Source organism: Mus pahari, chromosome 18 (assembly GCF_900095145.1).
Source record: "Mus pahari chromosome 18, PAHARI_EIJ_v1.1, whole genome shotgun sequence".
NCBI classification, from domain to species: Eukaryota; Metazoa; Chordata; class Mammalia; order Rodentia; family Muridae; genus Mus; species Mus pahari.
In genome coordinates, this window is record NC_034607.1 from 35,827,065 (window position 1) to 35,836,742 (window position 9,678).

The following is a 9,678-nucleotide window of genomic DNA, read 5'->3' on the forward strand; positions in this document are numbered from 1 at the left end:
CATCAAGAACTCTTACAAATTGGATAGGGACTCTGGGGCGTAGCTCTCCACCATTGATAGCTCCCGGCAGGGGTCCAGGTAGAGAAGGACTCAGTTTTAGGGGCTGGCCACTGGGAGTTTGACCATACTCCATGAGTATTACCGGGAAACACAAAAGGGACTTGGATTTTCTTTCCTTTTTTCCTTCCTTTTTCTTTTAGCTGGGGGCGGGGCCCCAGGGAGGGAGAGAGGAAGAAAGGACTGGGAGGTGATCGCGATGAGGTACGTGATGTGAGATTCACAGATAATCAGTAAAAATATTGAATCAGAAGAAAAAATAGTTGTGGATTTAACATATTTACAGCTTAGTCTACTCAAGCTAATGTAACTAGACACTGCTGACTTGGCAGTTTATAAACAATATAAGTTTATTTCTCAGAGTTTTAGAATCTAGGAAATCCAAGGTTAAGGTACAGGTAGATTCAGTTTCCAGTAATTTCCTGACTTGTGGATGAGTTTCCCTTTTCTTTCTTTCTTTCTTTCTTTCTTTCTTTCTTTCTTTCTTTCTTTCTTTCTTTCTTTCTTTCTTTCTTTCTTTTGTGTGTGTGTGTGTGTGTGTGTGTGTGTGTGTGTGTGATCAGTTAACAGAAAGAATGAGGGACAGTCAAATCTCGAGTATCTTTTCTAGAGCCAGGATCATAATCCTGAGGCAAGACTCTCTTGTGGTGGTGAGAAGGCTCAGCAGGTAAGAGCTCCACTCCAGGGGACCTGATGGGAAGGAGGGAGGGAGGTTGGGGGGGGGGGACAATGGGAAAAAATAAGAGACTCCTGAAAAGGGGGAGGGAGGGAGAGAGGGTGTTGTTTTTAAAGATTCACATTTAGATCATCAACTTGGAGCTGATGATTGAGCTTGAGGACTGCAGATATCGTGTTTGTAATACACCTATGCAGATATCCTGTTTGTAATACACCTATGAAGATATCCTGTTTGTAATACACCTATGCAGATATCCTGTTTGTAATACACCTATGCAGATATCCTGTTTGTAATACACCTATGCAGATATCGTGTTTGTAATACACCTATGCAGATATCCTGTTTGTAATACACCTAATGGACAGTATGGGAGAAATGGTTTAAAAATGATTGAATACATTTTGTTACTTTAGAGCATTGTTTCCTTTGAAAAATTAAATCCACAATTATTGCAAAACGTTATCCAGTCAAGAGCTGACTGCAAGTTCACAGCAGCCTGCAGAGCCTGAACAAGTAGTTATTTTTAGGGGCTCCTATTACTGGGTCTGACTTTATATTTAATGACCTGCCTGTCAAGTTACTGTACATGTTTCATTCCACATTCTTACAATGTGACAGGAACTTTGAAGTTTCAAAATAGCAAGTAGTAGACTAGAGATTTAGATACAAGAAAATTTAGCCAGAAAATGCTTTTATAGCCTCCAAAGGGCAAATTAGTACGGCCACCCACACAATGCTAGTATATTTTTATGAAACCGTCTTAAAAGTAACTATGTTTTTAAGTAAGATGCTCTTACATTTTTATTCACCACTCCTGAACGGCACAGCATCCGCCATGCAGACAGCGCATCTGACATTGCTCTAATAAGGCATTTGGATGACTTTTTCTTTAAATACACTCAAGGAAGAGATCAGTAGCAGCAAATCTTCCTTACATTTGATTATCTTAAAATAATTATCTAACAACCTCTGAAATATGTGTTATAGTCTGCAATAGTTTTTGAGAGACCAGATCTTTTGGGTACAGACTCCATCTTAGAGAACCTGACCTAAGTTTGAACTTGAGTTAACTAACAGGTCCTGGTCCCTAACACCGGTTTCCAGGTCACTCTCCAACAAGACCTACATCTAGCACCAGTTTCCAGGTTAACCCCCAACAAGACCTAAGTCTAACACCAATTTCCAGGTTATTCCCCCAACAAATCTGCACCTCCAAGTTAGAAGCCTACTACGCCTGACACGTCACTTTCTAACAACCACCAATCAGGAGGAAGTTGAGTTTGTGGTTTGGATGCCAGCACTGGCCAATCATGTTAAAGGCCATAATGGTCCCCCAATCAAATATGTGCCAGGCTAGAAAATCCCTTCTTGACTCTATCTATAAATTCTTTCCTGAAACTGGGCTCTCTGCTGCACTCTCCCATTCTGCTGCATCATAGAGGTAGCATGGCTCAAGCTCAGGCTTGAATAAAGAGACCCCAGCATGATTGTATTGGAATCGGCTCCTTGGTGGTCTTTTGGGGTTCACGAATGCTTCCTGGTGCCACAGTTTATGTCTGAAGAGTGAAGGCCAGACGTTCTCTGTATGCTGCATGAGACGTTTCTGCTGTAGTTTGGAACTTGAAAGCTTCCCACCCTCCAGAAGTCAACATTCAGTCTTCAGTTTGGTGCCGTTGGAAGGTGGAAGTCTCTATTTGATAACTAGGGTCTAGTGGGAGGTTCTGGGACACAGAGGGCACACCCTGGAAAGGGTGATAGAAGGCTAGCCTCTTACCCCTCTGAATCCATCAGTAAGGTAATTGAGGCACCTCTGCTACCCACTCCCAACGGATGTATTATGTTGTGAACAGCCCCAGGGCAGTGGACCGTGTCCGGGAGTGAAACCACCAAAGCTGGTTTCACTCTTCCCTTCTTAGGTTCATTGGCTTGGACTTTGCTGAAAATAGAAAATTGGAAACGTGCATAACACACCTGGATAATTCTAGTCCTGTTGAGTAGCCCTGGAGCTGTTTGTAGTGTTGTGTTCTAAAGCAGGTTCACCGAGCAGGTGACGTGGCTAGGCAGGTAATGGCGGATTGTTGCCAAGCCTGACCACCTGAGTTCAATTCTAGAACGCACGTGGTGGAAGGAGAGCACCGACTTGTGCAAGCTGTTTCCTGACCGCCGCAAGCCCACTGTTTCGTACACATGCATGCACACATGGAGATAAATAAATAAGGTATTTCTTTCAGAAAGTGAAATGTGTCTTAAGATAGTGACTCTCAAGGGCTTTGCTTCCTGGATGTCTTTGCACTGTTGACATCACTGTGAGCCCCAAGGAAGGTGCTTCCTTCACTAGTCTCAGCAGATAGCTGTGTCATCTACTGGGCATCTGCCACAATTGCCAAATATAGATGGCGTGTGGCGTATGAAAAAGAGATGGCAATTTCCTTATGAGAGATTGCAAGAGCAACCTAGAGCCTAGGACTTTATTCCCGTGAAAAGTCCCACTGATCGCGTATGTGCTTCTGAATTTTGGACTGAACTCATTTAGTCCTTTAGTTAAGCTATTTATAATTTCAATTTCGACGAGAGATGCTTCTTCATGCTTCAGGAGATGCCCTCTCACACTAGGGTGACATTAGTTGGTGAGAAGTTTACAGTTCTTGACCTGTATAAACTGTGGGGTCTTTGCATACTGACGCCTGTGGCATTGCGTCTATAACTCTACCCTGATTCCATTCTGGATGTTAACCCCACAGTGAGAGTATGAGATAAGCTTGTCTCTGAATAATCTTAGTATCAAAACTACTCTAAACGTAAGTATAAAACAATAACTTTCATTTTGTTTTTTTTCCTCAGATCTTTGAAAGATGTCCCCTTGTCTGCGACAAATAGGGATGGTAATTTAATTCCAATATTTGTATGAGTACATGAATATTCTTGTGTTATTCAGGTGATCTATGAATAGTACATTCTGTAAAAAGGCTGTAAGGCCTAAAGGCACCATTACAATTTTAATTCTAATTTTCTTCAAGGAGTTTTCACATTTACATTACAAAATATTGTCTCATTTCCATCTGATATTTTATAAGTTGCTGTAAGGCCAGGTGTTCAAAAGGAAAGAAAATTAGATCAGAAACTGTTGGACTTTGTAGCTTGTTGTAAGACGCAAAGTGCTAAAGCTGCTTTCCAGCTCTGACGGGCTTTCATCCACTCTCATCTCATAGACAGTCTTTACCTAAACAAATCACCCTTCCTCCCTGAACCTTAAGCTTCCTTATCTGTGGGCTATGTTTAAGGGTAAGGAAGAAGGTGTAGACAAAGCATTCGTGTGGAGCACACATGGTACACAGAGGCTTTCTTCACCTTGGCATTTGCCTGGCTCCTCCTTGAGTTCTGAGACGCTGGATGGGTGATAGCCCATGAAGGCACCCATTTCTGTATCTATATCTAAGAGACAGAATGGATACATTTTAAATTCCCTTTCAACACTGCATTTTCTATTCTGGTGTCTGATATCCATTTCCACTATTTCTATCTTCTTCTCGAGTTTGTTCACTGCAAGGTCTTTCAAGGTTATCATCCACCCCACCCCACCCATCTCCACACAGCAGAAAACCCCTCTGGCATGCCCAGATGGCCTTGTCTTCTGAGATGAAAATCTTTGGCCTGCTGTGGTACCATGTGCCATCAATCCTGGCACTTGAGGTAGGAGCCGGTGATCTTGGTAGCTTCCAGCACAACCTGGGTGACATAGCAAGTCTACATAGTAAGGCTCTGTATAAAAAAAAATTAAGTCTGTACATACAATATATACATGCATACATACATACACTTTAGAACTAGAGAAAGTATCTTTCCCATCTTTGCCTGCTGAGAGATACCTGCACCCAGGATTTATGGAAATCCTTAATTTATTTGTCAACAGTGATCTTTTTTTTAAACGTTATGATGGAACAAAATAATATGTATTTGGTAGAAAACATACTTGAAATTTTTTTGTTTTGTTTTTTGTTTTTTTGGGTTTTTTGTTGTTGTTGTTGTTGTTCGAGACAGGGTTTCTCTGTGTAGCCCTAGCTGTCCTGGAACTCACTCTGTAGACCAGGCTAGCCTCGAACTCAGAAACCCGCCTGCCTCTGCCTCCCGAGTGCTGGGATTAAAGGCGTGTGCCACCATACCCGGCTTGGAATTTTTAATTTTGGCCATTTTTCTAGGCTAGTGATTTTCAGTCCATTTTTGTTGTTGTTGTTGTTGTTATTGTTTGGTTTTGTTTGATCATTATGATGCTGAGCTAAGGGAAGCAGTCAAAACTACCTTACTGTTCTATAAGCATGATCAGAACCAACAAGAGCTCTGCAGGGTCCTGGTTCGCTGGGCGACCATGTCCAGTAGGCTTGGTGAGTTCCACACATTTTCAGCTAGGGACAGTGGGATCGAAATCAGTCCACTGTAAATCATCTATACGTGGCAATTGTTGCCATTTGAAGTAGTTCATTAAAGAACAAATGGGTAAACAGAGATATGATCACAGCTATGACAGATGGGTGTGTGGATGGTGAATCTGCTTCCTGGTAATACAGACAGTGGCTTAATAAAGATATTAGGTCTGAGGTGCAGAGCTCTAAGGTGCGGGCACTGGCAGGGCCACGCCCCCTTGGAAATCTGTGTCAGAGACGCAGCTTCTTGCTGCTTCCTGCTTCGAATATTCTGCAGCGATCCTTGGTGCACCTCTGCTTGAAGACACACCGAGTCAAATCTCTGACTCCACTGTCATGTGACGTTCTCAACTCTTCATCTGTGTGTCATTCTCTTCCCATAGGGACACTGGTCATACTGGCGTTATGAATGATCGTGTTCTATCATGAACTCTTTCCTCCTTGCGTAGGTAGCAACCATTGCCAAATATGTTGGCTTCAGAGGTATTGGGTTAGGGCTCTGAGATGCCTTTTGAGTGAGAAGGATCTGCTCCTAGACTCCCCAAACTCTCTTCTCTTGACTCCACATCTACTTAAATTGTCCAATTTCCCCAAGAATCTAGTCAGAGTCCTTCATTAATCACCTTCAATGTCTACCAAATTCCTTTGTGTTTCTAACAGTAAGACTTGAATTGAGTGACCCCTGCACGCTACACAAGGTCAATCTGGGCCATGCCAAAGTCCATCTTCAAGGAAAAGAAATAGGGGCTGGAGAAATGGCTCAGAGGTTAAAAGCAACTGTTGCTCTTCCAGAAGACTCAGGTTCCATTCCCAACACCCAGACGGCAGCTGTCTGTAACTCCAGTTCCAAAGAATCTAACACCCTCTTCTAATGCCCTTTTCTGGCATGCATGCATGTAATGTAGTACAGGGAAAATACCAATATATATTTAAAAATACAAATTAATACATCTTTTTTTCAATTAAACCATTCTGTAATCAGGTAGAACTTAACGTTTTAATTGTCCTTAATAACTTCGTAGTAGAACTTAATACCTGAACAGTCCTACATACTTAAAGGTAGGAGTTGGAGATTGATAACGAGGAACATAAAATAGACCGTGGTAGATAAGAAAGAGAAGAGCCCAACATTAGCTATCCTTGTGAGATGGTCTACTGTAGAGTCATCTGGGGGTCACTCTTCAGGCAGGAGGAAGATTCGTTTTATGTGTTCACCTGCAACTTGAAGCTTTCAGTGACAGGACTGGGGATCCGTGGTGCTTTTGAAACTTCAACCTTCCTTCAGGTGTCACTGAAATTATAGGCATGGGAATAGAACAGAATGGGCTCCCCCATTGGCATATCCCACTTCCTGTCGAAGTGCTTTATCTCCCTGCAATTATTGTAAAGTAGCAAAACCCTTGTTTTTTTTTTTTTACCTCACCCTATCATCTTGTACTTAATAGAGACTGTGACAGCGAAAGTCCTGACCTCAAATTATACAAGCACAAAGGTGCTTTTATCTATTTTGTTCAGTTTGCCCTTGAACACAGTATCCATTCATGAGACAGGACAACAATAGGAGAGGCTATGCCGCTGTGGAAGAAGGTAACACTTCGGAAGACACCTTTAAAACACTGTGTGGGCCCCCTCTGGGATCCAAGTTCTCTGCTATTCGCTACATTGTCTGTTTAGAGACCATCAAAGAGTGAATAGATAATTCACTCCTAACACAAAGACTGCCTGCTGATCATGTGGAATGTACTCAGATGTGACCCTGACCACCACAGCACAAAGACTGGATTTGACAGTCCACTCATCCTATATCCCTAATAGCCTGTTGACTGAAACCAGGCCCTCCTATCAACCCTTCAAATAGCATACTTTTATCCTTCTGTAAGAACCTTCCTTAGCCTAGATACTTTTTGATTCTTTTTGTGTTTTATGTGTGCAATTCTTCACAAAGTCTGGATATTAGCACCCTGATATGAGGTATAGTTGAGAAAGACTTTCTCCCATCATGTGGGCCACCTGTTTGCTCTGTTGATAGATTCCTTTTCTGTACAAAACTAAATGTCATCCAAATGGCATAGTGCTAAGGCAAACATTTGTGCTTAGAAATGGGGTGAGATTATATCCCTGTAAACTCGGTGATATTTAGACAGTTTTTTTCAACGTTATTTCTTTATCAGATTCCATACTTGTGACACTTTCATTTCCCCAGATGAAGTGATGAGATGAGAGCCACATCAAAGCTGTGGGAATACATGGTTTGGGCTGAACTCAGAGCATTCATTTCCTTTCCTATTTTCACTATCCCTTGGCCTGGACCTGGAAGCTTCTAGCCTTCATATAATCTAATCTTCCAAGCTGACTGATTCAATCTGGCTTCTCTTTGCTTCTGTCTCAATTGCTGCCACACCCACTCAAGTGGAAACCGTATGACAGGCCCAAAAGCTTGGATGCAGTTCTGAGAAAAAAAAAGTTTCATGGAAACTTAGTCTCCTGGAGCCTTGGCATCCTGTAAAACGAATGCTCCAAACCTGCCCTTGCGTTAGTCGGTGAACGGATCTGTGTGCTTTCCTTCGATGTTGTTTTATTATAAGTGCCTCTAAGGAATGATTTTGACATATAGCTAAATTAGATTAGCCTCCTCCAATGTTCCAATATCCTAGAAAATTGTTGAGCCAACCTTGGGCTTTGATTTTTTGTAAGAATGCTACTCATTCAAATGAAAAGCCTCCAGTGTTGACAGAGAGACAGTGAAAGAAATCAGGCATTACAATTTACTGGAATAGAGCTAGAAATCTCAGGGCTAGTCTACAAAGTATACTTAAAACAACAGCCGAGGGGCTGGAGAGATGGCTCAGAGGTTAAGAGCACTGACTGCTCTTCTGAAGGTCCTGAGTTCAATTCCCAGCAACCACATGGTGGCTCACAACCAATGGTAATGAGATCTGACTCCCTCTTCTGGAGTGTCTGAAGACAGCTACAGTGTACTTACATATAATGAATAAATAAATCTTAAAAAACAAAACAACAACAACAACAACCAAAAAAACCAGCTGAATCATTCCCATACACAGGAATTTACAATGGCCTAGGAAGAAGAAAGGTTGTGGTCTAAGAAGGAACTAGAGTAAATACTTAGAACAATAGCTGAGTCACTCCCATACACAAGAATTTACAATGACCTAAGGGGAAGGTGGATTATACAACAGACTAGAATTGGAACTATGGCAAGGGCATGAAGCCCTTGCCCCTGGCTTTTAAGAATAAAATGACCTTAGGTGGGTCTGCTAATCCCAATGATAATCCCAGTGATTAACATTGATTTTTTATCACAGTTGGTTCCTGTTTGCTTTTATGTATGCATTCCTGTTTTGTGTAAAAGTCATTTTGCATCGGGTAACCTCAATCTCCCTTGGATGACCTTAATATAAGTCTGATGCTCGCTTTGAGAAATTACATTCAGATACAGCACTCTCTCTGTGTCAGTGTCTGTTTGTCACCCCCACCAACTCCTTGCCTACCTGAATACCAGGACCCTGATTTCCTGCAGGTTGAGGGACCCACTGAGTCCAGTCCGCGGCAAATTGCTCTACTTGGACTCATACTAATTTTGACAATCTGTTCTAATCTTCTGGCTTCTTCTCATTCTCTGGCTCATTCTGTCTTCACTTGTATCTAACTTGTTCTTTCTGTAACCTGCTCTGTAAAACTATCCCATTAAAACTGCCCCCACACACACACACACATACCACCCACCACACCTTTTTTTTCTTCCTCAAGGCTCTTGAGTAGTCCCTCTTTCTCTGCTGTTCTTGTGTGAGTTGTGTGGATCCCATCTCTGACTCATTCTGTCAAATTCTTTTCTGATTTGTCACTTTGTCTGCCCCTCAGTTAGACATGATTTTCAAACATGGCTGCTTCCTTCTACAAACTAACCTTTAGAGATTAAAGGTGTATACTAAAGGCATATCTGTACTCTAGCCAGATCATACTGCAATCCGCGGCATGTCTGCCTTGCAGCTAGATCATATCTTTAGATGTGATCCCTTGCCAGAGTAATCGTATTGCTGGATTAAAATTTCTCTACACATATTTCCATGACACAAAAAGGTCTTTCTTCTATTAGAAAATAAAACAGAAGCCAGGGCAAGCACTCAAGAGATAAGTACTGACTAGCTAGTGAGCTATAAAGGCAGTGGAGGTAGAGATACAGAAAACAGAAACCGACTCAGAAATGTAGAATTAATTTGTATCAGCTCTGTGATACATTACCTGGGTTTTGCCCTTTATTGTCTCTTTAAATAAATTGACAAAGATGGCAGTGAGCCATGCCTCTGTTTTCTAAGTGAAGAATAAAATGCACTGGAAACATTCCACTTCTCTCTCTCTCTCTCTCTCTCTCTCTCTCTCTCTCTCTCTCTCTCTCTCTCTCTCCTCTTTTTTAAGATAGATTCCTTCTGTTATGTTCCCTAGGCTGGTCTTGAACTCATAAACCAAGTGATCATCCCACATCACTCCTCCAGAGTAGCCGGG

At 42.0% G+C, this 9,678-nt stretch overlaps 1 long non-coding RNA gene across 1 annotated transcript in view; it reads left to right on the forward strand.

The window, feature by feature from the left end:
* Positions 1 to 690: 690 nt before the first annotated feature.
* LOC110335404 overlaps positions 691 to 9,678 on the forward strand; it is a 14,066-nt gene continuing 5,078 nt past the window's right edge. The window contains exons 1-2 of the long non-coding RNA XR_002381166.1: positions 691 to 724; positions 3,311 to 3,534. This is a non-coding gene — a long non-coding RNA (uncharacterized LOC110335404). The remainder of the gene's footprint in view (positions 725 to 3,310; positions 3,535 to 9,678) is intronic.